Source organism: Theropithecus gelada, chromosome X, assembly GCF_003255815.1.
Source record: "Theropithecus gelada isolate Dixy chromosome X, Tgel_1.0, whole genome shotgun sequence".
Taxonomy (NCBI): domain Eukaryota; kingdom Metazoa; phylum Chordata; class Mammalia; order Primates; family Cercopithecidae; genus Theropithecus; species Theropithecus gelada.
Window position 1 is genome coordinate 88,997,818 of NC_037689.1, and position 7,237 is coordinate 89,005,054.

Sequence of the window (7,237 nt, forward strand, 5' to 3'; positions counted from 1 at the left end):
CTTTCTTGAGCCTCTGTTTTCTTATCTAGAAAATGGGAACAATAAAACTTGGTCTACAGGCTTCACAAAGGAGCTTCAAGGCTGGGCGTGGTGGCTCATGCCTATAATCCCAGCACTTTGGGAGGCCAAGGCAGGCGGATCATCTGAAGTCAGGAGTTCGAGACTAGCCTGGCAAATGTGGTGAAACTCCGTATCTACTAAAAATACAAGGGAAAAAAATAGCTGGGTGAGGTGGCAGGAGCCTGTAATCCCAGCTACTCAGGAGGCTGAGGCAGGAGAATCACTTGAATCTTGGAGGTGGAAGTTACAGTGAGTCCAGATCATGCCATTGCACTCCACCCTAGGCAACAAGAGCAAATCTCCATGTCAAAAACAAACAGAAAAGTTAGCCAGGTGTGGTAGCACACGCTTGTAATCCCAGTTTCTCAGGAGGCTGAGGCAGGAGAGTTGCTTGAACTCAGGAGGCGGAGGTTTCAGTGAACCATGATCGTGCCACTGCACTCCAGCCTGGGTGACAGAGTGAGATTCTGTTTCAAAGAAAAAAAAAAAACAAACAAACAGACAAAACACACACACACGAGAAAGATAAGAAGATATAAATAATAAACAGTTATGTAAAGCATCCAGTCTGTAGTAGAGAAGTAATAAATGATAGCTCCTTTTCCAATATCATGATGCTTCTTGTATCATTAATTGAGCTGGAGGTGGCCTGGCATGGTGGCTCATGCCTGTAAACCCAGCACTTTGGGAGGTCAAGGAAGGAGGATCGCTTGAGTCCAGGAGTTCGAGGCTAGCCTGGGCAACATAGTGAACCCCATATTGAAACCACTGTTGCAAAATTATAACAGAAAATTGTTACAGTGAAAGAGATCTGACCTAACCAACTCCATCTTGCTTCTAACCTCCAAACCGTCCTTGTTCATTCCTGGGTATAGGCCGAATTAACTTTCGGATGAACTTAGTTTATAGTTTAACTTTGGAACAAAGATAATAACTGCCCTTTCCCAAAACAAACCCCCTTCCTGCCTAGGGACTAGACTGTTTTCGTAGGATTAAGAAATTAGCCACAAGATTAGAAATTACGGTTTAGGGCCAGGCACCGTGGCTCATGTCTGTAATCCCAGTACTTTGGGAGGTCGAGGCAGGTGGATAACTTGAATCAGGAGTTAGAGACCAGCCTGGCCAACATGGTGAAGTCCCAGAAGGCTAAGGTTTTTAAAAGGATAGTTTGACAAGCAGAAGGTTAGGGTAAGGATACTGCTGATTGGTTGGAAATGCAATCATAGGAGTGTGGAAAACAGTCCTTGTATGTGGAGTCTACTTCTGGGTGGAGGATCACAGGGGAGTTGTTGGTCTGACTGGGGCCATGTAACAGTCAGAAATGCAAAAGTCAGTTGGGCACGGTGGCTCACGCCTGTAATCCCAACACTTTGTGAGGCCAAGGACAGGAAATTGTTTGAGCTCAGGAGTTTGAGACCAGCCTAGGCAACATGGTGAAACCCCATCTCTACCCAAAACCCAAAAAGTTAGTCTGGTGTGGTGCTGCATGCCTGTGGTCCTAGCTACTCTGGAGGCTGAGCGGGGAGGATCACTTGAGCCCAGGAAGCAGAGGTTGCAGTGAGCTGAGATGACACCACTGCACTCCAGCCTGGGTGATAGAACGAGACCCTGTCTCAAATAAAATAAAATAAAATAAAATAAAATAAAATAAAATAAATGCAAAAGCCTGAAAAGACACCTCAAAAGGCCAATCTTAGGTTCCACAACAGTGATGTGATGTTATTTACAGGAGTAACTGGGGAAGTTGCAAATTTTGTGACCTCTGGAATAATCGCTGATAATCATTTAATTATGGTTACATCTTAGCGGAATTCAGGGTCCTCTCATCCTCCTAACTTGGTGGTCTTTCATTAGTTTTACAAAGGTAGTTTAGTTTTGAGAAGGGCTATTATAATTTAAACCATAAAGTAAAGTTCTCCCATAGTTAGCTTGGCCCAAACCCAGGAATGACCACGGGCAGTTTGTAGGTTAAGGGCAAGATGGAGTGGGTTAGGTCAGACCTCTTGTACTTTCACTGTCATAATTTTGTTACTGTTATAATTTTTGCAAAGGAGCTTTTAGCACCACTATACTGTAGCCTGGGTGACAGAGTAAGACCCTGTCTCAAAACAAACAAACAAACAAACAAACAAACAAACAAAGGCTGAGCTCAGTAACTTACGCCTGTAATTCCAGTAATTTGGGAGGCCTAGGTTTGTGGCCAGGAATTTGAGACCAGTCTGGGCAACAGGGCGAGACCCTCTCTCTACAGAAAATAAAATAAAAAATTAGTTGGGTGTGGTGGCATGCCCACCCAGCTGGTAGGTAGGGGTCCAGTCCTAGCTGTTTTGGGAGGCTTTAGCGGAACGATCTCTAAAGTCCAGGAAGTTGAGTTTATAGTGAGTTATGGTGGCATCACTGCACTCCAGCCTGGGTCACAGAGTGAAATCCTATCTCAAAAAACAAAAGAAAACAAAACAACAACAACAACAAAAATCCCCCTTTTTTTTTAGACAGTCTTGCTCTGTTGCTTATGGTAGAGTGCAGTGGTGTGATCTCGGCTCACTGCAACTTCTGCCTCCCGGGTTTAAGCAATCCTTGTGCCGCAGCCTCCCAAGGAGCTGGGATTACAGGCACACCACCATGCCTGGCTAGTTTTTGTATTTTTAGTAGAGACAGGGTTTCACCATGTTGTCCAGGATGGTCTTGAACTTCTGACATCAAGTGATCCACATGCTTTGGCCACCCAAAGTGCTGGGATTACAGGCATGAGCCACCATGCCAGGCCAAAAAACAAAACTTTCAAAAGCTATTTAATGCCTACTATTTCAGGAAAAGAGTCTAGGGGTTTATTATTCTAACAAGATGAGTTTTCAGTTTATAAGACCCCTTCTCCTCTATGTAAGGGATGGAAGCAGAGAGACCATGTAGAAAGGTAGTACAGTGATCCAGAGAAAACCAAGGCCCGAATTAGAAGAGCGGCCATGAGAATGAAAAGAAGAGGACTGATTAAAAAGGTAGTGGGTAGATTATGTAGTTTTGGGGGAGGGTGGCACAAAGGGTGAGGGAGAAGATGGAACAGTGGAAGTGAGTGAGGAGGTGAAGTAGTGGAGAATGATAATACTGTTACAGGACCCCACCACTTACCCAAAGTTAGCCTTTGGGTAGGGGGTTTCCTCACCATAGTCCCTTTGGGGTTTGCCAGAAACATGTTGCAGGAAAGGGGTCCAGATCCAGACCCCAAGGGAGGGTTCCTGGATCTGGTACAAGAAAGAATTCCGGGCGAGTCCACAGAGTAAAGTGAAAGCAAGTTTATTAAGAAAGTAAAGGAAGGCCTGGCGCGGAGGCTCACGCCTGTAATCCCAGCACTTTAGGAGGCTGAGGTGGGCGGACCACGAGGTCAGGAGATGGAGAACATTTTGGCCAATATGGTGAAACCCCGTCTCTACTAAAAATACAAGAATTAGCCAGGCATGGTGGCGGGCTCCTGTAGTCCCAGCCACTCCGGAGGCTGATGCAGGAGAATCTCTGGAACCCGGAACCCGGGAGGCGGAGCTTGCAGTGAGCAGAGATCACACCACTGCACTCCAACCTGGGTGACACAGGAGACTCCTTTTCAAAAAAAAAAGAAACAGAAAAAAAAAGAAGAAAATAAAGGAATAAGAGGATGGCTACTCCAGAGACAGAGAAACCCCGAGGGCTGCTGGTTGCCCATTTTTTTCTGGTTATTTCTGTTTTTTTTAGAGACGGAGTCTCACTCTGTCACCCAGGCTGGAGTGCAGCGGCTTGATCTCGGCTCACTGCAACCTCTGCCTCCTGGGTTCAAGCAATTCTCCTGCCTCAGCCTACCGAGTAGCTTGGGACTACAGGCGCACGCTGCCACACCTGGCTAATTGTTTTTTGTTTGTTTGTTTGTTTGTTTTTGTATTTTAGTAGAGACAGTGTTTCACTGTGTTGCCTAGGCTGGTCTTGAACTCCTGAGCTCAGGCAATCCATCCTCCTTGGCCTCCCAAAGCACTAGGATTGCAGGCCTGAGCCACCGCGTCCGGCCTGATTATTTCTTGATGATATGCTAAACAAGGGGTGGACTATTCATGCCTCCCCTTTCTAGACCATATAGGGTAACTTCCTGACTTTGCCATGGCATTTGTAAACTGTCATGGCGCTGGTGGGAGTGTAGCAGTGAGGCCGACCAGAAGTCACTCTCGTGGCCATCTTGGTTTTGGTGGGTTTTAGCCTGGCTTCTTTACAGCAACCTGTTTTATCAGCAAGTTCTTTATGACCCGTATTCTGTGCTGACCTCCTATCTTCCCCTGTGACTTAGAATGCCTTAGCCATCTGGCAAGGCAGCCCAGTAGGTCTCAGCCTTATTTTACCCAGCCCCTATTCGGGATGGAGTTGCTCTGGTTCACACGCTTCTGACAATACAATTAAAAATATAGGCTAGACTGGGCGCTGTGGCTCATGCCTGTAATCCCAACACTTTGGGAGGCTGAAGTGGTTGGATCACCTGAGTCAGGAGTTCGAGATCAGCCTGGCCAACATGGTGAAACACTGTCTCTCCTAAAAATACAAAAATTAGCCTGGTGTGGTGGCGTGCCTATAGTCCCAGCTACTTGAGAGGCTGAGGCAGGAGAATCACCTGAATCTGGGAAGTGGAGGTTGTGGTGAGCTGAGATCATGCCACTGCACTCCAGCCTGGGAGACAGAGCGAGACTCTGCCAAAAACAAAATAATAAAAATAAATAAATATGTATATGTGTGTGTATATTATACATATGTGTGTGTGTGTATATATATACATGCTAATAGCTATAAGTGCTTACAGTGTGTCACGCACTCTCCTAAGAAGTCCTTCCCCCCTACCCCTCCCCTTCTTCTTTCCTTTCTGAGACAGAGTATCCCTCTTTCACCCAGGCTGAAGTACAGTGGCACGATCTTGGCTACATAGTCCTAAACACATTTTAGCCAACCTGTAAAATCAGAAGGACTTCACTGCAACCTCTGCCTCCCGGGTTCAAGCCATTTTCATGCCTCAGAATAGCTGGGATTACAGGCGCCTCACCATACCCGGATAATTTTTGTGATTTTTAGTAGAGACAGGGTTTTGCCATGTTGGCCAGAAGGCTCTTGAACTCCTGGCCTCAAGTGATCCACCCTCCTCGGCCTTCCCAAGTCCTGGGATTATAGGCGAGAGCCACCGCACCTGGCCAGTGCTCACCTCTTTTAATCCACATACCAGTCCTTTAAGACTATTATGCGAGCACTATTAATAAGTGCTCTTATTATTTCCATTTACAGATGAAGTAAACGAGGCATAGAAAAGTTAAGTAACTTGCTCAAGGTTTCAAATAGTAAGTGGTGAAGACAAAATTCAAGCCCAAGCTACCTGAGTGCAGATATTGAGGTTTAGATGACTGTGTGGATACTGTTGCCATGTATTGAATGATATAGGAAGAGGGACAGATTTTGGGGGAAAGTATTTTAGTTTTACACAGGTTGATATTGGGTTGCCTGCGGGATCACATGAGTGCAGCAGACAGTTGATTAAATGTGTCTGGAGTGCCACAGAAAACTGTAGCTAGAGACTTGAAGAACATCAACATATAGGTGTTTGCTTAGGTGAGGCCACAGGACTGCTCTAGGTGAACTAGATACACAAAGTGGAGGTTGGGGTCAAGTGAGGGGGAGGGAAATGGTGAACTAAGGAAAGGGAAACAGTAGCTTGAAGATAAATTTGATTAACTTCAGGATTTCACAGACAATGCCTTGGACTTGGAGACTTTATTTAATTCATGCCCACTGCTACTGCTAGAAGTGTCCTACATCACCACAAGCCTAGGGATTCTTAGGATTCTTGAGCATGTGCCAGGACAGATCCATATTCCTTGTGGTGAGCTGAAACAATTGTCCCCCAAAATATACTCACATCCTGATCCCTACAACCTATGAATGTTACTTTATGTGGTTGAAACAAAAAGAAAAAAGAAAGAAAAACATTGGACTTCATTGTAATAAAGATATTGAGATGTAGAAATTAGCCTGCATTATCTGGGTGGACTCTGCCACCACATGTATCCTTTGAAAGGGAGTCTGGGGGAGATTTTACAAACACAGAGGGGAAGATGGAGCAGAGAGATTTGAAGATGCTGGTCTTGAAGTTTGGAATAATGTGCTCCAAGCCAAGGAATGCTAGCAGCCACTAGAAAAGACAAGGAGTGTACTCTTCCCTAGAGCAGCTGGAGGAATCATGAACCTACCAGTACCTTGATTTCAGCTCAGTGATACTGTTATCAAACTTTTGGCCTCCAGAGCTATGAGAGAATAAATGTCTGTTGTTATAAACCACCAAGTTTGTGGTAATTTGCTATAGCAACAACAGGAAACGAACACAGTGCTCCTTCAAAATTAGCACTATTTAACACAGTTTGTCCACTAATTCCTAATTCTCAATCAGTCTCAGGCTCCATTTGCAACATATTAGACATAGTGCTCTTGTTACATGCTTTGATCATGTTTTCTTAGAACACATGGAATAGAGAGAACTTCAGCTCTATATGGATGGAATGGGGTTAAATAGGTGTCTTTACCTGAAAAGTACTATGCAAAATTTTTAGCCTATAAACCCCAAAATGTGTGTGAATAATTGCCGCAGATCTGGCAGCTCCTCTGACTGAACTATATCTTGAGGAGTCATAGAAACCACTCCCCAGACTTCTTGGCCAGCACACTGTCATGATCCCGAAGGAAAAAGGGTATCTGGTTTCAGGCAGACACCTGGCCAACTGGTTGGCATGGCTACTTGGGACAGAGTAACTGTCAGTCAAGAACCATAGGCAGGCCAGGTGCCGTGGCTCATGCCTGTAATCCCAGCACTTTGGGAGGCTCGGGCCAGCAGATCACTTGAGGTCAGGAGTTTCAGACCAGCCTGGCCAACATGGCGAAACCCTGTCTCTACTAAAAATACAAAAATTAGCTGAGCATAGTGGCGGGCGCCTGTAATCCCAGCTACTCGGAAGGCTGAGGCAAGAGAATCACTTGAACCCCAGAGGCAGAGGTTGCAGTGAGCCGAGAATCGCGCCACTGCACTCCAGCCTGGGAGATTGGGCCAGACTCCATGTCAAAAAAAGAGGAGAGGAGAGGAGGGGAGGGGAGGGGAGGGGGAGGGGAGGGGAGAGGAGGAAGGAAAGAAGGAAGG